Here is a 24,217-nt window from a genome sequence, read left to right on the forward strand (position 1 = left end):
AATAAATGAATGCTCGCAACTTGTCCCTTCCCCAAAAAAGTGAATTGAGGAAGATGCCGAAAGATGAGGATGGTGTTTTTTTTTTACGGCATGGAAAGCCCAACAAAACAAAACAAAACGGAACAACAATGCTCGCTACTTGATCCCCTTGAAAAAGTGAATGGAGGAATATGTAGAATGACGACGATAGTTTATTTTTTATATTTTTTTATTGCGGCATAGGAGGCAAATAAAAAAAATATATGTTCGCAACTTGTTTAGCTCAATATAAAAATGAAATGAAGAGGAAGATGTAGAAAGACGAGGATACTTCTTTTACGGTATGGGAGATGAAACAAACTAAAAGAATGCTTGCAACTTGTTCCTCTCAATATAAAAAAAGTGACTAGAGGAAGATGCCAAAAGATGAGGATAATTTTTTTTGCGGTATGGAAGTAAAAGAAAATAAAAGTGCTCGCAACCTGTTCCTTCCCACCAAAAAAAGAGTGAATAGAGGAAAATAACGAAGGGTGAGGATATTCTTTTCACGGTATGGGTAGCAAAAGAAAATAAAAGCTCGCAAATTGTTCCTTCCCCCTCCCACCCACCCCAAAAAAAAAGTGAATAGGGGAAGAGGACGAAAGATGATGTTTTTTTTGCGGTATGGGAAGCAAAAGAAAATAAAAATAAAAGAGGTCGCAAATTGTTCCTCCCCCCAAAAAAAAAGTGAATAGAGGAAGATGACGAAAGATGAGGATGGTGTTCTTTTTTTTGCGGTGTGGGATGCAAAATAAAATAAAAGTGCTCGCAACCTGTTCCTTCCCACCAAAAAAAGAGTGAATAGAGGAAAATGACGAAGGGTGAGGATATTCTTTTCACGGTATGGGTAGCAAAAGAAAATAAAAGCTCGCAAATTGTTCCTCCCCCCAAAAAATAAATAAAAAATAAAGGTGAATAGGGGAAGAGAACGAAAGATGAGGATGTTTTTTTTTGCGGTATGGGAAGCAAAAGAAAATATAAATAAAAGAGCTCACAAATTGTTCCTCCCCCCCAAAAAAAGTGAATAGAGGAAGATGCCGAAAGATGAGGATGGTGTTTTTTTTTTTTTTTTTTTTGCGGTATGGGAAGCAAATGAATATAAAAGAGCTCGCAACTTGTTCCTCCCTCCCCCCGCAAAAAAAAAGTGAATAAAGGAAGATGCCGAAAGATGAGGATGGTGTTTTTTTTTTTACAGTGTGGGAAGCAAAAGAAAATAAAAGTCCTCTCAACTTGTTCCTTCCCACCAAAAAAGAGTGAATAGAGGAAGATGACGAGAGGTGAGGATATTCTTTTCACGGTATGGAAGGTAAAATAAAATAAAAGAATGCTCGGAACTTGTTCCCCTCTATAAAAAAAAAAAAAAATGATGCCCAAAAACGGGGACGACTTTTTTTCTACGGTAAGGGAGGCAAAAAAAAAAAAAAAAAGAATGCTTGCAACTTATCCCCCTCTAAAAATAAGAAATATAACCTAAAAAATGAAAATGAAAATGCCAAAAAAACGGGGACAACTTTTTTTTTCTTTCTACGGTAAGGGAGGAAAAAACAAGAAATAAAAAAAGGATGCTCGCAACTTGTTCCCCTCTATAAAAAAGAAAAAAAAACAATTAAGATGCCAAAAAACGGGGACAACTTTTTTTTCTACGGAAAGGGAGGCAAAAAAAAAAAAAAGAAAAAGAAAAAGAAAAAGAAAAAAGAATGCTTGCAACTTATCCCCCTCTAAAAATGAGAAATATAAACCTAAAAAATAAAAATAAAATAAAAAGAAAATGCCAAAAAACGGGGACAACTTGTTTTTTCTACGGTAAGGGAGGAAAAAAAAAAAAAATGCCTGCAACTTATTCCCCTCTAAAAATGAGAAACACAAACCTAAAAAAAAATCAAATGAAAAAACAGAAAAGGAAAATGCCGAAAGACGAGGATACTCTTTTTTTTACTATATGGGCGGCAAAACATAATAAAAGAATACTGCCAACTTGTTATCCTAAAGTGAATAGAGGAAGAAGCAGCAAGGCGAGGATCAATTCCGGTTCTAGAGTGTCTGGGTCCTTCCCTCTGCCAGCCTTTTGTTGGCACGCGACACTCGACTTGGCGGCACTTCCTTACTCTTTGGGGAGGAGGAAAAAATAACACATTCCCTAAGTCGCTCACAGAAAGGAGGGTGAGCTGAAAATTCGCCATGAGCAAGAAGTAACAACCCGAGAAAAAACATTCCCATAGTCGTTTAAAGAACAGAGGATGAATTAAAAGCCGCCATCAACAAGAAATAACAACCCGAGAAATTCACACTCTCTAAGTCGCTCACAGAAAGGAGGGTAAATTGAAATGTCGCCATGAACAAGAAATAACAACCCGAGAAAACACATTCCCATAGTCACTCACAGAACGGAGGGTGAATTAAAAGCCGCCATCAACAAGAAATAACAACCCGAGAAATTCACACTCTCTAAGTTGCTCATAGAAAGGAGGGTGAGCTGAAAATTCGCCATGAGCAAGAAGTAACAACCCGAGAAAAGACATTCCAATAGTCACTCACAGAACGGAGGGTGAATTAAAAGCCGCCATCAACAACAAATAACAACCCGAGAAATTCACACTCTCTAAGTTGCTCATAGAAAGGAGGGTGAGCTGAAAATTCGCCATGAGCAAGAAGTAACAACCCGAGAAAAGACATTCCCATAGTCACTCACAGAACGGAGGATGAATTAAAAGCCGCCATCAACAACAAATAACAACCCGAGAAATTCACACTCTCTAAGCAACGGTGCCAGATTGTCGTACTCAGCCTCTTATGTTTGCCGATTTCCAACACCAAAACTGCCTTCGTATATAGTTACCGTTAAAATGGTTAATTATTGGTGTTTTTTGGCAATAGCTGTGGATCAGAAACCGGTAAATACGAGGCTCTGAGTACGATAACTGGCAACGGTGTCTCTAAGTCGCTTACAGAAAGGCTGGTGAATTCTGTGTCGCCATGAAGAAGAAATAACAACTCTCCCGCGTGTAAAGTCAGCAGAACTACACAATGTACTTAGCAGGCTTGTTCACTTCGCACGGTAAGGCCTCGTCAAAGTAAATGAAGCGTCGCCATAAACAAGGAGTAAAAGCCTCACCGCGTGCAGCCTCAGCAAGAACACTCGGGTCGGTATTCCGAGACGCTTCCATCTCTCACGTCAACTATTACCAAAGGCCGAAAAGGAGATGAATCCGGTTCTAATGAGTGTGTTTTAGGTTCACGGTACAGAAGAACGGTTAAATTACCACCGGGGTCATAAAACTACCCCTGGAAATGCCCCAAGTTCCCACGAAAGTCTTGTTATAAATGTGTGCTTGGGCGCCGAAATGTTTGAGAGTATGCCCAACATTGCTCTCGGCACATCGGTTATTTCGCACGCCGAGGCCTTGTCCTGCCCGTCAAAGGCTCTTAATTAAGCGCCTGGCTATACCCTGAAGCTTGTGCACCGCGCGCTGTGTGTGTGCCGACTAAACTCTGAATTTATTTACTCTTGAGGTTCAGACGCATTTTTCTCAGTATAATGTCAGAATTGGGTGTGGACTTGCATTATATCGGCATAACAACGTTGGAATTAGGTTTGCAGAATTGGCATTATTATTTTCATTATTATTATTAATATATATTATTACTATCATTATTACTATTATTATTACTATCTACTTTTTCTTCCTGTCTATTTGTCTCTCTCTCTCTCTCTCTCTCTCTCTCTCTCTCTCTCTCTCTCTCTCTCTCTCTCTCTCTCTCTCTCTCTCTCTCTCTCTCTCTCTCTCTCTCACCGGCAGACAGAGCGCTCTTCGCCTTTAAGTCACCCTCATCACCGCCGCCGAAAGAAGAAAAACACTCCATCGTCTTCTCATCCCCGCAACACACACACACACACACACACACACACACACACACACACACACACAGATGGCGGCGCTAACAGAGAAAACGACTACCACCACAACAACCACCACCACGCCCAAGCTCATACCCTTGCACACCCCGCCCTGCCGCGCCCTTCCTCACCTCGCCTTACCCGGCCGAATCAAACCAAGCCAAGCCAAGCCAAACCAAAGCGAAACAAACCAAACCAAAGCAAATTAATCCAAGTCAAACCAAACCAAGCCACCCAAGCCACATCGCGACGCTCTCCAACAAGACCCTCGCGCGCGGCGGTGACTGCGCGTGAATTTTCCGGGGAATGACACAATTAGCACCGTGCACGCGCCGGACACACACATTTCCGCGAACGGCCGCCATGTACGTATACTAATTGCGAGGCCCATGTAGCGGCGTGTAGCGAGGGCATTTTTCTCCTCCCCACTTCGAGTAGCGTGTATGGAGGCCTTAAGGCAATAACGATAAGTGCAGTTGCTGGGTTAGGACGCCAAGCCACACGAGAGAGAGAGAGAGAGAGAGAGAGAGAGAGAGAGAGAGAGAGAGAGAGAGAGAGAGAGAGAGAGAGAGAGAGAGAGAGAGAGAGAGAGAGAGAGAGAGAGAGAGAGAGAGAGAGACACACACACACACACACACACACACACACACACACACACACACACACACACAGTTCCGATTGGAGGATGACTACATTACGCTGTTGAGCAATATTTAAAAAAAAAATAATAATAATAAAATCAATCTTGTTATTCGAATCACTACGAAACACTGTTACGTGTGTTTGTCCCCCCTCCCCCGCCTCCCCCCCTCGTGCCCCTCTACGTTGCCTCATTAGTGAATTTGCCTCGACATCGACTCCGGATCGCGTAACATTTTCGTCGCCATTGTTCTCCCCCCCGGCGGCTCGATTTATTGAGGAGATTCTGGGCGGCTACGGGCACCCTCCTCCACCCTCCTCATTATTGACGGAGAGACAAGGAAGAGTAGCACGTTTCATCCTTTTAATGTAGCGCGGAGGCATGTCCTTCACCCACGCCCGTATGTGTTATTCCTCGCCCAGTCTGGAAGTGACGGCGTTCGCTTCAACTGGTCCCGGCTTTTTGGCGTTATTCTACGTTTTCTGAGATCAATGATTCACGATTTTTCTTTTTTGTTATATATATATTTTTTTTGTCTAGCGCTAAGTTTCAGTTCGATTTTTTTAGCGAAAGTTTTATTCCTAAGTTTATTGCAGCCTCTTAGGATTTTTTTTTTTTTTTCTCAAGTAGAAGTAAAGTTTTTTGCTTCGAGTATTCGTTTTTTTCTCTCCCACATTTTAAAGATGAATTTAAAGCGCAAAGGCTTCGAAATTACACCCGTGGAATTTTTTGCATCTTATTAGTCTGCGAGTTCGAAGAGGAAATGGGGGGGGGGGGGCACTGACTTCAAATATGCGAAAACTCTTCTGCATTTTTTTAATGTATTCAACTCTTTACAATGAATTCTCAACACATTTTTCTATCCTTCCTCCTTTAGGACTTTCTCAATGACCTAGTGGATGTAAACTGTGCAAGGCTGTGAGTCGGTGTGTTCTGTGTTCTGGTTTGAAACGCTGCGATCCAGCGGAGGGTAAAGGTCCCGAAAAGACGGACTTGATAGCGGCGGTAACACGCACTTCAAGAAATAATCCCCGCCGTTAGCTTTTAGGAGCCGTGTAACCATAAACCAGACACTGACGCCGCTCGTAAAGATATGTAAAGCAATTAGACAATAAGACGCACACATAATCCCCCAAGGCCTTCTAATTATGTGTCCAACTCATGAGCGTCTTTATGGGCCCGCGCGATGAGGGGATAATAACCTCGCCAAGCCTCGTCTCAAAACAGGCAGGCAGGTAATGAGGCGAGTAATACCTCCTTTGCAGTACGCCCGTCGCCCCCAAGCCTGTCCTTTAATCCTCTCGGGGACCGTCTCAAAGGAAGCTGCGTCGAGGCGTCTCCGGGAATTACTCTCTTCTCGTCAGAAAATGCTCCTCGCAAGCTCTCTGCTCGCTTCTCGTCTTCACGGATATTCTTTACACTTTTAAGTCCAAGAGTGGTCGTAACTCACCGTTGAACTACACTCGGTGAGCAAGACGAGGACAAGGATGTCAGGGAATGAACTTTCCTTTGTCTGAGATCAAAGTGCCGGCCAGTCTCGAGGCTGCAGCCTGGTTTGAAGGGATTCATAGGAGACTTGCAATTTTATTTTTAAATATATTTGATAACGAATGCGTAACTTATAAGACACGAACACACGCTATATTTTCAGCGCCAGCTATGCCATTATTTTGTGGCATACGGTCGTCTTTGGTTGCTACATCGACAGAAGTACGAACTGTTCGCTTTATCGGGTCATTATTGATGTTTTATTCCTTCAATATTTTTCGAACACCAATTTGGAGCCGTATCTTCCACTATCTGACCTTTCCCCAGCCACTGGTCCTCTCCCTATGCAGTAAACTTGAGTAACATCCATCATTCCTGTCTCGCGCTACCGGACGAGGCAGGAGTTAAGGAGTTGTTTGCACGAGGCCCCTTTAGAATGAGGCAATAAGTTGCCAGCGACTGCCGGCGGGGACACACTTCTTACCTGAGGAAACGAGGAGTGTGGGAACCCCGTCGTCTGGCCCTGGGGAGCCTCCGGCGGTTGGTAAACATCACTTGCTCCTCATTCAGCGGGACTCAGAGGACGCGGAGACTCAGCGATGACGCGGCGGTGACTCGGTACTCAGCGGCGCTCCACGACCCCCACGAGCAGCGGCTGCAAGGAGGAAATGAAAAAGTTGTATAAGGTTTGCGGTTAACAAGCGACAATTTCACCTTTTGGACACAGTGGTACTTGTTATTCTCGAGGGAACGGGAGCACGCTAGATGGAATGGTTGTTTGCAAGCTTAAGAGTAAAGTGGAATATCCGTTGCAGGCCAGTGCTCGTTAGTTTTTGGGGCATATATGAAAAACAAAAATGCATTAAAGCTGACATTCAATACGGTTGGAAGAGTATCTGTATATTCATTTATTTTGAGAGGAATAAAAAAGCACAGTATCTTAAATCCTTGACCTCTTTTTCCAATATGAACACCATCTACATAATTACTCTGCGGCTTTAATAAAATATTGAATAAAATAAAAGGAAAAAAACAGGTGCAATCAAGCGGCGGAGGTCGGCCAGCACGCAGACCACCGCCGCGTGTGTGTCTGTCTGTCTGGTAACGCTGCGCGGCGACGAGAGGAGCGAAGCAGCTTTAGTTTGCATTGCCCCGTCGGCCGCACGATTAATAACAATGCTAACCTCGGCCAATCATTAACGACGAAACTTTCCCAATCCATAACCTCCTCCTTTGTCCCGCCCTGTCCTCTCCTCCCTTTACCACCATATTCTGCCCCTCCATATATGTTATTTTAAGTTTTCCTCTTCCTCCTCCTCCTCTTTTATACCTTTGTTTCGTATTTTTCGTCCTTCTCCTTCTTTGCCCCGTCATATTCTGTTCTCCCTTAACCACCTTATTCTGCTCCTCCTGCTTACACGCTCCCTTCTTAGTTTTCCTCTTCTCCTTCTCTTCCTCTCCTTCTATACCTTTCTTTAGCATTGGTCGTCCTTCTCCTCTTCCTCTACTATACCTTTCTTTAGTATTTGTCGTCCTTCTCCTCCTCCTCTTCTATACCTTTCTTTAGTATTGGTCGTCCTTCTCCTCCTCCTCTTCTATACCTTTCTTTAGTATTGGTCGTCCTTCTCCTCCTCCTCTTCTATACCTTTCTTTAGTATTGGTCGTCCTTCTCCTCCTCCTCTTCTATACCTTTCTTTAGTATTGGTCGTCCTTCTCCTCCTCCTCTTCTATACCTTTCTTTAGTATTGGTCGTCCTTCTCCTTTTCCTCTTCTATACCTTTCTTTAGTATTGGTCGTCTTTTTCCTCCTCCTCTTCCATACCTTTCTTTAGTATTGGTCGTCTTTTTCCTCCTCCTCTTCCATACCTTTCTTTAGTATTGGTCGTCCTTCTCCTCCTTTATCCTGTCCCGTCTCTCCTTCACAACCTTATTCTGCTCCTCCTCCTGCTTACTTACGTGTTATTTTAAATTTTCTTCATCCTCTTCCTCCATCTCCTCCTCCTCCTCTCTATTTTTTTTTGCTTCGTCGTCGTTCTCCTCTTCTGTCCTGTCCTGTCCCCACTTCAAGCCTTATTCTGCTCCTCCTAATTACTTATGTTGTTCTAAGTTTTCTCCTCCTCCTCCTCTTCTATCTTTTTTCTCTTCGTCGTCGTCCTTTTCCTCCTACTCTTCTTCAATACTGTTTTCTTTTTCTTCCCCTTCCCCTCCTCCTCTTCCTCCTCATCTATACTTTTGTTTTCTTATAATTCCCCTTCCGCCTCCTCCTGCTCTTCATTACCTTTTTCCTACTTCTTTTCCTTCTCCCTCGTCCTCGGCCTCCTCCTTCTCTTTTACTTTTCCTTCTTTCTCGTCCTAATTCTCGTCTTCTTCTTCTATAACTTTTTTTTCTTCTCTCTCTTCTTCGTAATCCTCCTCGTCTCCTTTATAAACCTTACTGTCGTCATTCCCGTCCTCCTCCACTCTCTTCTTCGCTACCGCTACCACCTCTAGGCTATACCACCCCACAGCACAGTCCACCAGAGGCCAGCCAGCCAGCCAGCCATCGTTACCTTGCCAGCAGCGCAACTCGCCGCAGCCCCCCAACACACACACACAGCCGCAGCCGCAGCCTCCTCGCCCCTTTACAGAGAAAACAATAGACGCGCCTCTGAAAGCAAATAAAAGAGTGTCTCGACGCTCTTAGCCGCCCCTCACGCTCACCCGCCCGCGCTGGGAGATAAGAAAGCCCTGAAATGTGATGAAATATGATGAGGAAACCGTGAATAGTCTACTGGCGGAGGCGGTGGCGAAGGACGATGATGAAGATAATAGTAATATACTACTACTACTACTACTACTAATAATAATAATAATACTGCTACTACTACTACTACTACTACTACTACTACTACTACATAAATGATACCTCCACCCATGTTTATTTTCCCGACACATAATCATGGAGGGCTCCATAGCTTGGAGGTCATTAGCCCCAACTCTGTTCGCTAATGACTGTGGCATCCAACCATATCACTAATACTACCTGACACTAAATCACCTATCATCTATTACGTCTAGATCCCCCTTTCCTTCCCTACTCAAGTCACTTCCGACCCACCCTAATGTCACTCTCCACCACTGTGGCTTCATAGTCCATATTGGAGATGTTGGTGGCTTTTGGGCCAGAGTGTCTGGTGCCCCTGAGACATAGGATGGCCGACCTGAGCAGGGAGAACGAGAGGCGACACCTCATCCAGGCAATAACGTGACTCCTTGGCTGATGCTTCTTTTCTGAGATTAGTTCCGCGAGGCGTGCGTAGAAGCATTGGGCCCTGGGACCCATCCCGCCGTATGTGGTGAAGACGAGGGGGGTGAAGCTGCCGTGATCCACATGTTGGATTCTTTCACCGTATGCCCTTGTCTTCTCCTGCTCGTTCCTGTGGTGGGCGGCTTGCAGGGGCAGCTCACGGTGACAGGCAGCCATCGGGTCGAATATGCGGATGTCCATGAACGCCCGCTGTCCGCGCACCCAGAATCCGCGGGCACTTACATCAACCCGTGCCTCCTGTGAGGTTCTGGCTGTCCTGTACCGAAGGTGTCCGCCGTCCAGGGGAAGCAGTGCCGGCTCGGTAGTGACGTCTTGGCATACCTCCCCGAGCATGCTGGCTGTCAGATCCCTCACTTCATCGCGTCGAATACAGACGAAGCCTCCTTTCTTACATGTCATGGTGTGGGTGACATCATTTGGTGATCCACATGCACAGAGATCAGGCAGTCCCTCAATCGGCCAGCCATATCTCAGAGCAATGGCGTCGACAAATTCTTGTTTGTTGAGGCTGAAGCCCTTTGCTCTGATTGGTAATGACGTTAGCCAGTTAGAGGCGCCTGCCTCCTGTGCTGTGTGTATTTTTCTACCCATTTCTGTGGACAGGTGGTGTGTAAGACGGTCCAGCTCGTCTTTTTGGGCCTGTTGCCTTTCTTCTGAGATTTTTCTTTTAATATCTCTTATTTCTGTTTGGTCTATCTCGCCCTCTGCCTCCTGAGCGATGATCCTGTTGATGAGTGACCTGGTAAGGCTGATGGAGTTTTGGTTCTCCTTATCTGCCAGCTTCTCAGGGTTGGTGATCCCCATCCCACCCAGTCTTGGGGGAAGTGCTAGCATATCCCTCTCCTCCTCCCCCAAAGCATGAGATTTCACCAACGCCGGCAAGAATACATTCTTGACGGCATTTTCCAGTGGTCGGAGGAGTGGACTGATGCCGGGGACGGTGCGCATCAGGAACGTCCACCGATGTTGGATGCCGTGGGTGTACGCTGAATAGGCAGCGTGTGGCTCAGTCTTGGCAATGGCAGACAAAGCTTCTATTTCCTTCACCCATTCAGCTACTTTGTCTCCCACGTACTCCTTCTTATATACCTCTGTCCCGATCACTGCACCTAAGTGTCGTTGTCCGTCTTTTGTCACAATGACGCCACTTCCTCTAAAAGTTTCTGCGGCATGGTCATAATGTTCAGGTTTGACAATAAGAACAGACTTGGTGGCGTTAGGGATGTATCCTATCTCAGGGCCGGCGGTGTTCAGAGTGTCCCACCACCCTTTTAAGTCTGAGATTTTACCAGCACCTGAGAGGTCATCCGCATTTCACCCGTGTTTCTGCGAACGCGATTTCATTTTGGAGGACTGATAGACCCAGGGCGTACATAGCCATGGCTATTGGGTCACCTTGTGTTGTTCCCTCAGATGATTTTTAACACTCACTTTCACTTTCACTACTACTACTACTACTACTACTAAGGACAACAATAATAATAATAATAATAATAATAATAATAATAATAATAATAATCAACAATAATAACGATAGTAATAATAATAATAATAATAATAATAATAATAATAATAACGCTGGCATGATCATGACGACGATAGTAACGACGATGATATAAAACTAATACCGATACCACCACCACCACCACCACTACTACTACCACCACCACCACCACCACCACTACTACTACTACTACTACTACTACTACTACTACTACTACTACTACTAAGGTGATCTCCTAGCCTTCTTAACTGACTCCTGGTCATCCTCTCTTAGTCGTTTCGGTGAAACTTTTGCTATTGCGCTGGACATATCAAAAGCTTTTGATAGGGTCTGGCACAAATCTTTGCTTTCTAAACTACCCTCCTACGGTTTCTATCCTTCTCTCTGTACCTTTATCTCCAGTTTCCTTTCTGACCGTTCTATTTCTGCCGTGGTAGACGGTCACTGTTCTTCCCCTAAATCTATTAACAGTGGTGTCCCACAGGGTTCTATCCTATCTCCCACTCTTTTTCTGTTGTTCATTGATGATCTTCTTTCCAAAACGAACTGTCCTATCCATTCCTACGCCGATGATTCCACTCTGCATTACTCAACTTCTTTTAATAGAAGACCCACCCTTCAGGAACTTAACGACTCAAGGCTGGAGGCTGCAGAACGCTTAGCCTCAGACTTACTATTATTTCCGATTGGGGCAAGAAGAACCTGGTGTCCTTCAACGCCTCAAAAACACAGTTTCTCCACCTATCCACTCGACACAATCTTCCAAACAACTATCCCCTATTCTTTGACAACACCCAGCTATCACCTTCCTCAACACTAAACATCCTCGGTCTATCCTTAACTCAAAATCTCAACTGGAAACTTCATATCTCATCTCTTACTAAATCAGCTTCCTCGAGGCTGGGCGTTCTGTACCGTCTCCACCAGTTCTTCTCCCCTGCACAGTTGCTGTCCATATACAGGGGCCTTGTCCGCCCTCGTATGGAGTATGCATCTCATGTGTGGGGGGGCTCCACTCACACAGCTCTTCTGGACAGAGTGGAGGCTAAGGCTCTTCGTCTCATCAGCTCTCCTCCTCATACTGATAGTCTTCTACCTCTTAAATTCCGCCGCAATGTTGCCTCTCTATCTTCTATCGATATTTTCACGCTGACTGCTCTTCTGAACTTGCTAACTGCATGCCTCCCCCCCTCCCGCGGCCACGCTGCACTCGACTTTCTACTCATGCTCATCCCTATACTGTCCAAACCCCTTATGCAAGAGTTAACCAGCATCTTCACTCTTTCACCCCTCACGCTGGTAAACTCTGGAACAATCTTCCTTCATCTGTATTTCCTCATGCCTACGACTTGAACTCTTTCAAGAGGAGGGTATCAGGACACCTCTCCTCCTGTATTTGATCTTCCTTTCGGCCACCTCTTTTGCTTTACTTTAGGAGCAGCGAGTAGCGGGCTTTTTTTATTATTGTTTTCTTTTTTTGTTGCCCTTGAGCTGCCTCCTTTGTTGTAAAAAAAAAAAAAAAAAAGACAATAATAATGATAGTAATAATGATACAAATGAAAAAGGGATAATGATGGTGATGATGGTAATAAAAATAATGCTAATAAAATAAATGATAATAGCAAAGGTTAATAATAGAAACTAGCAATTACGTACAGCAGTGAAAGCAACAATAACACAATTTCTCTGGCCAAGCTAATTAACCCATCTCCCGGGCAGGAATAGACACACACACACACACACACACACACACACACACACACACACACACACACACACAGACAAACGCCATCATCAGTAACACAATAACTTACTCTGACCTTCTCCCTTCCAATTAACAAAAACTTAATTAAGCAGCAGAAGTGGTTGGTGCTGCTACTGGAGGAGGAGGAGGAGGAGGAGGAGGAGAACAGGGGGGTTGGGGGGAAGGTGTGGGGGGTATGTGTCTGTGTGTGCGTGTGTGTGGCTGTTGCTAATGTGGGTGAGGCTGGTGTAGATCTGGTTGGTTAGGTTAGTGTGGCAAGGTGTAATTCTGTGGATGTTGGTTGGTAGTGAGTGCCAGTTAGTTGGTATACACAGCTGAGGAGTTGACCGTGGGTGTTGGTATACAGGGATTGAGGGGAGGATGGGAGTAAGTGTGAGTGTAGGATGGTGTAGCTGTCTCCTTTGTTTTAAGAAAAATGACGTGTACGCTGTTTATATTGATTGATGTTGGGTGTGTCATTTCACTCATTTGATATACCCACATCTGAGTTAGGTTGATTATGGTTGTTGACAATGGCAGTAGGTGTAAGTGTAGGAGTTGAGTGTATGTAATTGTACGGCTGTGGATGTTGGTTGATGACGAAGGGGAAGAATAAGGAGGAGGAGGAAGTGGAGTAGGAGGAAGAAGAGAAGGACGATGACGAAGAAAAAACAATGGCATAGAAGAGGAGAAGGAGGAAGAAGAGGAAACCTTTGAATAACATGGTGTACCTATATAAGCTGGTACACACACATATGAGGAGAGAGAAATCCTGTAATGAGAACCACTGAGCGCCGGAGGATCGAACCCGTGCCCTCCGAGTAGCTGATCCCCCGGCACTCAGCGGGGTTCAGTACAGGATTTTTTTTCACTGTGTTAATGAAGTTTCCTTAAGGAGAGAGGATGTTAGGATGGTTATGTGTGTTGATAATGGGAGTGTAGGAGGCGAGTGTATGTATGGAATTGTACAAGTGTGGGTGTTAATAGTGGGAGTATATATGACGCAAGGGAGTATGTGTGAATGGAAGCGATGAGCGAAAGTTAATGTGGTTTTAAGAGGTGGGTGTAAGGGTTGGTAATAGTTGCGAAAGGATCATTGGTGTGAGTGTGCGTGTGAGTGGGCGTGAGGGAAAGCAATCGGGTGTGTAAGTGCGGTTGTAAATGTAGTTATGTGGGTGTAAAGGTAGGTAATGGAGGTGTGAGTGTGGCGTCAATGAGGTTACAGGAGGTGGGTTAGACGGCAGGAGACAGGACGTGTGTGGTAATGAGTGCAGTTCATCACAATTAAGAGTGGTTCCGAGTGCGTCAGGCAAGCACGGGTAAGAGCAGTCCTTTGTCATTCCCCCTCTAACTAAGTGTATCAGTTTCTTTGTGTGTCTGCAGATATATGTTTGTCTGTCTGTGGATATCTTTGTACTACCCATCACCGTTGCCAGATTATCGCACTCAGAGCCTCGTATTTACCGGTTTCTGAGCCATGCCCATTACTACTGCCAAACAAATACCAATATACAATTAACCATTTTAACGATAACTATATATGAAGGCAGTTATTGGGGTCGAGGAGGCAGTTTTTGGGTCGGAAATCGGCAAACATGGAGGCTGAGTACGACAATCTGGCAACGTTGCTACCCACTGGCCTGTTTAGTCGAATGTTTAATGTATTTGTAGTTTTGTCTTCTCTTGATCATATAATTGCCCGTGTTCTTGTCTTGTCTATTGTTTATGTGTGATTATGTTAGTTTATTTAGTGTATCTGTTCAGCTGTCATTCTATCCGTGTTACTGTCTGTGGGAGTTTGTTCATCGAGCATTATTTCTCTTTTTGGCTACTCTACTCGATTCAGGAGCAGTAAGTAGCGGTTTTTTTTATTATTATTTTTTTTTACGCCCTTGCACTGTCTCCTCTGCTGTAAAAAAAAAAAAAAATCAATTATTCAGTATGTCTGTTTAGTCGTTTTCTCTTTATCTGTCAAAGTGTCTACGAATTGGTCATGTGTGTGGCTGTTTCAACAACTCTACTGGTCTGCCTCTCTTTGTTCAGGCTATGTTTTGTTGTTAGTTATGTTTCTGTGTGCGTGTTTGTTGGTAGGTTTGTCTTCATTAATCTATATCTGTCTGTTCAGGTGACTCTGTTTATGTGTGTGTGTGTGTGTGTGTGTGTGTGTGTGTGTGTGTGTGTGTGTGTGTGTGTGTGTGTGTGTGTGTGTGTGTGTGTGTGTGTGTGTGTGTGTGTGTGTGTGTGTGTGCTGGCCTGCGTGTTTGTGTAGATGTTTGTGAATCTTCACTGTTTGAATTCTTTTGTTTAGGTGTCTTCCTGTTTGTCTGTAAGTGCACCTGTGTATTGGTTGGCTTGTATGTGTGTGTGCGCGTGTATGTGTGTGTGTATGTGTGTGTGTGTGTGTGTGTGTGTGTGTGAGGGGAAGGGGAGTTTGGGGCAGAGGGTGGCGCTGAGAGGGTGAGTTAAGAGGACTAAAGGGGACAGCAAAGGGAGGGCTATAATGTGCTTTACGAGGATATTAGTGCCGTGTTTCCCTGCCTCCCTCCCTACCGTGTGTGTGTGTGTGTGTGTGTGTGTGTGTGTGTGTGTGTGTGTGTGTGTGTGTGTGTGTGTGTGTGTGTGTGTGTGTGTGTGTGTGTGTGTGTGTGTGTGTGTGTTCCTACTTACCACCTCCTCTCTTCTTCCCTCCCGTCTTTCCTTCCAGCCTCCCTCCCTCCCTCCCTCCTATCATTGTCACTTTATACGCCAAGGGAGAGTGATGGAAGTAGGTAGTGAAAAGGAGAAGAAAATGAGGAAACTGAGGAGGAGGAGGAGGAAGAGAAGGAGGAGGAGGAGCTGCTTCTTCCTTTCAGTGTCCTTCCCTTCACCTCAGCTCGAGCAGGAGTATTTGTGGATAAGACCCAAAGAGCAAGGAATTAAGGTCACACGACACCTAGGGGAACGCCAGCCTCTGTGCCCGCTCTCTCTCTCTCTCTCTCTCTCTCTCTCTCTCTCTCTCTCTCTCTCTCTCTCTCTCTCTCTCTCTGCTTTCAGGTATGACATATATTATTTTTTTGGTTCTTAAAGGTGTCTTGGGCAGTGTGGGTAAACTTTCCTCCTCCTCCTCCTCCTCCTCCTCCTCGTTCTTCTCTCTCTCTCTCTCTCTCTCTCTCTCTCTCTCTCTCTCTCTCTCTCTCTCTCTCTCTCTCTCTCTCTCTCTCTCTCTCTCATTTACGTCCTTTTCTTCCCTGACGCTAATACATTCAATGGCCTGTTTTTTTGTTGTCGTTGTTGTTGTTGTTGTTTTGGTTTCTGCAGTACTATAATTATTATTATTATTATTATTATTATTATTATTATTATCATTAGTGGTAGTATTAGTGGTCGTAGTGGTAGTAGAAGCAGTTGTGGTCCTTGTTATTGTTGCTATTTCTTTCATTTCATAAGATGCTTCTGTACTTTCCTCGTATTTTGCGAGTCCTCTTTTCCTTCTTGCGTTTTTTTCCACTTAATATTTCTCTTTCATCTGACACTTTTTCCAATATTTTTTGCTAATGATGCGAGTGCCATTTTTTATTATTATTTTTTTTCCAGCCACGTTAGTACAACATTCACACCGCCATGCATCCGCCGACACCACCATCACCGTCCTCCTCCTCATCGTCATTACCATCATCATCATCACCATCATCAGTAAATAATATAACTCAGTCCGCCTGTCTCATCCTGGTCACAGGTGCCCTACACGCTGATATTATTAAAGAAGAAAACTCATTGATTATTATTAGTCTCAGGAACTTTTGTCACTTTTTCGACGTGAATATTTTTACACATTATTGAAAAACGTTTAAGAAAGACGCGCATCGAATATTAGACTCGATAGCTCCTTTTTCTCTGGACTGAAGTTCCGATCACATTATTGCAAAACGGTTTCAGAAAGACACACGATGAATATTAGTTGAATTAGCTCCAGTTTTCTTACTTTATCCTAACGTTCCTCTGAGAATAATTTTTTTTTTTAACATTACTGCCAATGTCTCCCCTGCTTATTATCTTATTTTGTTATATACCCTATAAAGAAAGACACACACTAGACTCACGATGAATATTAATAGAAATAGCTTCCTTTTTTCTTTACCCTAACGTTCCATCTACGACAAATTTTCTTTACACATTTTGAACATTACTGCCAATCAATGTCTTCACCGCTCATTATCTTGAAACTACGTATACACTATTATAAAAACAATACTGACACACACTGGAGATTAATCTGAACAGCGTTACCTCCAGGCAGGTGGTTAATGTCCTCCCCCCTCCCCCCCCTCCACGCACACAACACCTGTGACGCAACACTCCGCATAAATCTATCATTCACGCCTTGGTGTTGTCATTACCGCTGCTGCTTGGGGGCTCAACACAGGGCAAGCAGAAGTTGAGGGGAAACATGGAATCATACAGCGTACTCGGGTCAAAGTAAATGCAGAGGGAATATATTTACACCACCTTTGTTGCCATTACCGATGATGCATGGGGACGCAACGCACGGCAAGTGGAAGAGTTCATGGAAAGCGTCATAGAATCGCAGAGCGTGTTCGGGGTAAAGTAAATGCAGAGGGAATATATTTGCACCACCTTTGTTGTCGTTACCAATGATGCATAGGGACCCAACACAAGGCAAGTGGAAGTTCAGGGAAAGCGTCATGGTATCGTACAGCACGCTCGGGTTAAAGTAAATGCCTTTCAGCGTGAATTAATGAGACCGCCCGGCCGTTTAGCGTGCGCTCGGTGCGAATACTCGGTTACATTAGACGAGTGCGGCGGCTGAGTGGAGCGGCAAAGGCCATCCATGCAGGCAGCGAGGTGGCCGATAACACCAAATTTTTGCTCTCATTTCTCACGTGTTTCCCCAGCCGTGTGGCCAATATATTTTGCAGACGTAATTTACACGTTCTGAACAAATCGTATTAGTACAGTCAAACGGAGGGCGTGCTGTTGCTGTTATTGATTTTTTTGTGTGTTGTTAAAGCCACGTGTGTAAGGGACAGCCTCCACGGAAAACAAAAAATAGTGAAAAAAAAGTGCTGGCTACGAGGAGGAAGAAATACCACACGAAGGAATGAGAAGAGGAATATAAAGAACAGAGAAAAGCGAAAGGAATGGTTAGAGGAATGGAAATAACAGAATTAAACGAAGGAGTGGGAAGAAGAATGTAGAGTACAGGATGAAGCGAATGAAATATAGGAATAGCGAGAGGAATGGAGAGAACCGAGTGAAAAAAAGGAATGGGAAGAGGAATAGAAATAATGAAATGAAACGAAGGAGAATGAGAAGAAATGGAAATGACAAAGTGAGGAGAAGGAATGGGAAGAATAATTAAAAAGGAGAGAATGAAACGAAGAAATGAGAAGAGAAGGAATGGGAAGAAGAATTGGAAAGGAGAGAATAAAACGAAGGAATGGGAAGAAGAATTGGAAAGGAGAGAATAAAACGAAGGAATGGGAAGAAGAAATGGAAAGGAGAGAATAAAACGAAGGAATGGGAAGAAGAAATGGAAAGGAGAGAATAAAACGAAGGAATGGGAAGAAGAAATGGAAAGGAGAGAATAAAACGAAGGAATGGGAAGAAGAATTGGAAAGGAGAATATAAAACGAAGGAATGGGAAGAAGAAATGGAAAGGAGAGAATAAAACGAAGGAATGGGAAGAAGAAATGGAAAGGAGAATATAAAACGAAGGAATGAGAAGAGAAGGAATGGGAAGAGGAAATGGAAAGGAGAGAATAAAACGAAGGAATGGGAAGAAGGAATGGAAAGGAGAGAATAAAACGAAGGAATGAGAAGAGAAGGAATGGGAAGAGGAAATGGAAAGGAGAGAATAAAACGAAGGAATGGGAAGAAGAAATGGAAAGGAGAGAATAAAGCGAAGGAATGGGAAGAGAAGGAATGGGAAGAGGAAATGGAAAGGAGAGAATAAAACGAAGGAATGAGAAGAGAAGGAATGGGAAGAGGAAATGGAAAGGAGAATAAAACGAAGGAATGGGAAGAAGGAATGGGAAGAGGAAATGGAAAGGAGAGAATAAAGCGAAGGAATGGGAAGAGAAGGAATGGGAAGAGGAAATGGAAAGGAGAGAATAAAACGAAGGAATGGGAAGAAGAAATGGAAAGGAGAGAATAAAACGAAGGAATGGGAAGAAGAAATGGAAAGGAGAGAATAAAACGAAGGAATGGGAAGAGAAGGAATGGGAAGAGGAAATGGAAAGCAGAGAATAAAACGAAGGAATGAGAAGATAAATGAAAAGGCCAGGATGAAGCAGTGGAGAAAAAGCCAACGAAAAGACGAAGAAAACGAATAAAAGCTGCCACGAGGAGGATGATGATGAGGAGGATAACAAGATGAAGGGATGGGAGTAAGAGAATGAATATGAGCAGAGGGAGTGTATTTACTACCAGCTATAAAATAACTACCCTCCCAAGCATATATAATTAATAAGCATTAAGCAGAAAGACGATCAGAAGGAGGAAGGGAACGAGATAAAGGGATAGAGAAGCAAGGGAATGAATAATTTATACTTAATAATTATGAAACAGAAAAAAAAACGACCAAAAGGAGGAGAACGAGACAAGGAGATAGAAGCGCAAGGGAATGAGCAAAAAGAAAAAAAAATGCATGTATTTACAAACATATATGAACGGAATGACTCCCCACGACTACCGGCAGAAACAAAAGGTAAAGGTTGCAAAGAAGGGCGACCAGGAGGAAGAAAAGGACGAGAGGAAGGGAAGGAAGAGACTTAAAGGAAAACAAGATGAAGAGAATGTGCCTACAAGAAAAAAAGGGTGTAAAAAAATAACATGAAAGTAAAGAATAACAAGATAGAAGATGAGATAAAGGGATGGAAGATGATTGAAGAAAAAAAGATGTGAATGTACCTACAGGAACAAACAGGGTGCCAAAAATAACATGAAAGTAAAGAATAACACGATAGAAGATGAGATAAAGGGATGGAAGATGATTGAAGAAAAAAAGATGTGAATGTACCTACAGGAACAAACAGGGTGCCAAAAATAGCATGAAAGTAAAGAATAACACGATAGAAGATGAGATAAAGGGATGGAAGATGATTAAAGAAAAAAGGATGAGAATGTACCTACAGGAACAAACAGCGTGCTAAAAATGACATGAAAGTAAAGAATAACAAGATAGAATACCTGGATGAGAAAAACGACAAGGTGAAAGGTTGGTAGGTGATCAAACTAAAGGAAGGAAGAGGAAGAGATTGTGCTCAGAGGGACTCCATGGTAGAACGAAGTATGTAAAGGATATCATGCTAAGACCAGAAAGAAAAAAGAAAAAAACTACCAGAGAAGGAATGAAATAGGATTAAAGGAACACTAGGAAGATGAAGAGTGTACTTATAGGGACCCCGTGGTAAGAAAGAGTAAGTAGAGTATCACATGATAAGACCAGGAGGAGAAAAATAAATTACAAGATGAGGGAACGGAAGATTAGAAGTACCATAATAAAGATGAAAAGTGTTTATAAAGGAACCCCGTGATAAGAAGCATTAGGTAAAGGATAACGTAAAGGAGAAGGATATTACGTCTTGGGGGGGGGGGGGATGTCGGGTCCCAGACCTTACAACATGTTTACCAAGGGGAGCAGGACGCCAAGACGCTCCGCCCTCGCCTCCCCTTCTAGGTCAGCGGCTTAAAGTAACATCAATTGCTCCCTAGATTTTAATAACGTAAGCCTTGGGCCCCTACTCGACACTACTAATATGTAATGGGCTGCTGCTGCTGCTACTACTACTACTACTACTACCCCTGTTAGTGGCGGTGACGATGTTATTACTACTACTACTACTACTACTACTGCTACTACCCCTGTTAGTGGCGGTGACGATGTTATTACTACAACTACTACTACTACTACTACCCCTGTTAGTGACGGTGACGATGTTATTACTACTACTACTACTATTACTACTACTACTACTACTACTACTACTACACTATATATACTACTACTACTACTACTACCCCTGTTAGTGGCGGTGACGATGTTATTACAACTAATACTATTACTACTACTACTACAACTACTACTACTACACTATATATACTACTACTACTACTACACTATATATACTACTACTACTATTACTACTAATACCACCACCACCACCACCACTACAACTGCTACTACTATTACTACTACTATATAATATCACCAACCCCACCAGCATTGGATTTTTGTTGTCGAAGAATTTTGTTTTTTCCCAATAGTATACGCAGACTTTAGCTTTCATCTCTTCACCGATGAAAAATATGAGAGATCAAAAACATATTCTGCGTGTGACGTCAGAGGCCGTTAAGAAGGCTTATTCAATATGGCAATTACGCGCGAAAGAATGCGGCGGGGACGAGAACCTCCACTGATTATAATTATCAACCCCGAGGAGAAAACAACCGCGCCAAAGTTAGCCGATAGCGTATAAAAGGGGGAGATTGAAACTTGTCTGCTGAGGTTGAATTTGTCTTATATAAAACTGGTGGTGGTGGGGGGGGACGGTGGTAGTGGTGGTGGTGGTGGCAGCGTTGGTATTGGTGGTGGTAGCGTTGGTGTTGTTGGTGGTGGTGGCAACGTTGACATTGGTGGTGGTAGCGTTGTTGGTGGTGATGTTGTTGGTAGTGGTGGTAGCGTTGGTGTTGTTGTTGTTGGTGGTAGCGTTGGTGTTGTTGTTGTTGGTGGTAGCGTTGGTGTTGTTGTTGTTGGTTGTAGCGTTGGTGTTGTTGTTGTTGGTGGTAGCGTTGGTGTTGTTGTTGTTGGTGATAGCATTGGTGTTGTTGTTGTTGGTGGTAGCGTTGGTGTTGTTGTTGGTGGTGGTAGCGTTGGTGTTGTTGTTGTTGGTGGTAGCGTTGGTGTTGTTGTTGGTGGTGGTAGCGTTGGTGTTGTTGTTGTTGGTGGTAGCGTTGGTGTTGTTGTTGGTGGTAGCGTTGGTGTTGTTGTTGTTGGTGGTAGCGTTGGTGTTGTTGTTGTTGGTGGTAGCGTTGGTGTTGTTGTTGTTGGTGGTAGCGTTGGTGTTGTTGTTGTTGGTGGTAGCGTTGGTGTTGTTGTTGTTGGTGGTAGCGTTGGTGTTGTTGTTGTTGGTGATAGCGTTGGTGTTGTTGTTGTTGGTAGCGTTGTTGTTGTTGTTGGTAGCGTTGTTGTTGTTGTTGGTAGCGTTGTGGTTGTTGTTGGTAGCGTTGTGGTTGTTGCTAGTAGCATTGTTGTTGTTGTTGTGGTTGTTGCTAGTAGCATTGCTAGTACCATTGTTGTTGTTGTTGCTAGTAGAATTGTTGTTGTTGTTGTTGTTGCTAGTAGCATTGTTGTTGTTGTTGTTGTTGTTGTTGTTGTTGCTAGTAGCATTGTTGTTGTTGTTGTTGTTGTTGTTGTTGTTGCTAGTAGAATTGTTGTTGTTGTTGTTGCTAGTAGCATTGTTGTTGTTGTTGTTGTTGTTGTTGTTGTTGTTGCTAGTAGCATTGTTGTTGTTGTTGTTGTTGTTGTTGCTAGTAGCATTGTTGTTGTTGTTGTTGTTGTTGTTGCTAGTAGCATTGTTGTTGTTGTTGTTGTTGTTGTTGTTGTTGCTAGTAGCATTGTTGTTGTTGTTGTTGTTGTTGCTAGTAGCATTGTTGTTGTTGTTGCTAGTAGCATTGTTGTTGTTGTTGTTGTTGTTGTTGTTGTTGTTGTTGTTGCTAGTGGCATTGTTGTTGTTGTTGTTGTTGTTGTTGTTGTTGTTGTTGCTAGTGGCATTGTTGTTGTTGTTGTTGCTAGTGGCATTGTTGTTGTTGTTGTTGTTGTTGTTGTTGTTGTTGCTAGTGGCATTGTTGTTGTTGTTGTTGTTGTTGTTGTTGCTAGTAGCATTGTTGTTGTTGTTGTTGTTGTTGCTAGTAGCATTGTTGTTGTTGTTGTTGTTGTTGTTGTTGTTGCTAGTAGCATTGTTGTTGTTGTTGTTGTTGTTGCTAGTAGCATTGTTGTTGTTGTTGCTAGTAGCATTGTTGTTGTTGTTGTAGATTTCATTATGCGCTTTGGTTGGAGGAAAAATGCGCTTTCGTGACTTTTTATGGGGTGTCTGCGCTTTGGAACCACCCCCTCGCGCTTTAGTATCGCAACACTGCGCTTTAGTACCGCGTTGCGCTTTCGCACCCACCCTCAGATTTGATGTGTTGCGACCTGCACTTCAGTATCGTTTTGTCGAGGTTCCAGCTACTATTTTCAGCGAGCCAATCACAAGCCGAGAAATTGTTGCAGCGCTGTTCCTGCCACGCGGTGGCCGCCATTACGCCTTCTTCATGCATATCTTCAGCAGTAAAAACTATGGTAAGTCACCCATAATTACTGTGTATTCGTAGTGATAGAATGAAGATGAACTCATAGGAGATGGTAAAGGTAAAGTGGGTGCATACGCAGTGGCTGCGCATAGCTGCGGTGCCCATCTCCGTCCCATTAGCCCTTGGAGCCTGTGGTGGGTAAGAACCCGCTATCCCGGGACACAGGGCTGGTATGACATCCGGGATATCCACAGTTTACCTTCCCCAGGTTTCCCCAGGTACCCATTTATCGACCATCGCGAAAGGAAGGATGAATAGCTGGGTGGACTGCCTGCCGACTGCCCAGGCCGGGATTCAAACCCGGGCCCGCATATTCGTAGCCAGACATGCTGACCACTGCACCACGGAGGCGCTTGGAGGAGATGAACATGACGATAATTCAGGATTTAGATTGTCGGTTAGCTCCCATGACCGTCATTGTACTGAATAAGCCACCGCATGTCACGCTTCCCCTGCAGGCATGCTTTCATAATAGTAAAACCAACGCAACCACACAGGAGATGGACATGTAGAGAATATAAATGTTGGTTCCCATGACAGTCATTTGTACCGTCCACGCCACTCAAGTATCACAGCATTCTACCTTAGTTTCCTAGCTCTATGGGCGTGGAGGTAGCTCCCCCACCTTGTTAAGGCCTTTCAAGCAAGTATGAAGAAGTTAAATGTTTTAAAATAGGGTAGCACCAATCTGCAGGTATGCCAGTCCATTATTAGTAGGGTCAATTAGTAGCGTTAAGGGATATATGACTGAACTATGTACCTTATGCAGAAATAATTATATATGGCCTGAGTTTATTGGTGCTAGGAGTAATACTTGAAGTGTGTAGTCACTGTAGTGATTAAAAGGAAATTGTTAAATTGATAACAAGGAAGGAAGGCAGGGAGGAAGATGTGTTAGGGGTTAGTCTTGGAAATGGTAAAGGAATATAGAGCTGATTTGAAGAATGAGATAAACTCCATAGCAACAACCTGATCAGGCAGGGAATTCTCCAGACTGATAGACCTAAGTGAGTTTGAGCAACCTTGTACCTGTGTTCAGTGTTTCATGGCCCCCTATAATTTTACTATGCCTGGTGCCCACACAAATAAAAATTAAATAAATAAACAACTGTCCTCTCCATGGTGTCCCTTTATTATAACCAATGCCACTGCCCATCTAGCTCTATGTCCCACAGTGTGTGAAGACAGCCTTTATAAACAGTTTAAAAGGTATAGATAGATAAGTTCGTTCACTTATGTTCCCTCACCCTAAAACCCCACTTATCCAACAGG

The 24,217-nt window shown here is 43.7% G+C and overlaps 1 protein-coding gene across 5 annotated transcripts in view; it reads right to left on the reverse strand.

Annotated features, from left to right (window-relative positions):
- LOC126998352 (protein abrupt-like) overlaps window positions 1–24,217 on the reverse strand; it is a 464,876-nt gene that overhangs the window by 152,306 nt on the left and 288,353 nt on the right. For all 5 annotated transcript variants that reach the window (XM_050859870.1, XM_050859867.1, XM_050859864.1 and 2 more), the window contains one exon: window positions 6,526–6,696. The gene's annotated coding sequence lies outside the window, so the exon portion shown is untranslated. The remainder of the gene's footprint in view (window positions 1–6,525; window positions 6,697–24,217) is intronic.

The sequence above is a fragment of the Eriocheir sinensis genome, chromosome 14 (assembly GCF_024679095.1).
Source record: "Eriocheir sinensis breed Jianghai 21 chromosome 14, ASM2467909v1, whole genome shotgun sequence".
NCBI lineage: Eukaryota > Metazoa > Arthropoda > Malacostraca > Decapoda > Varunidae > Eriocheir > Eriocheir sinensis.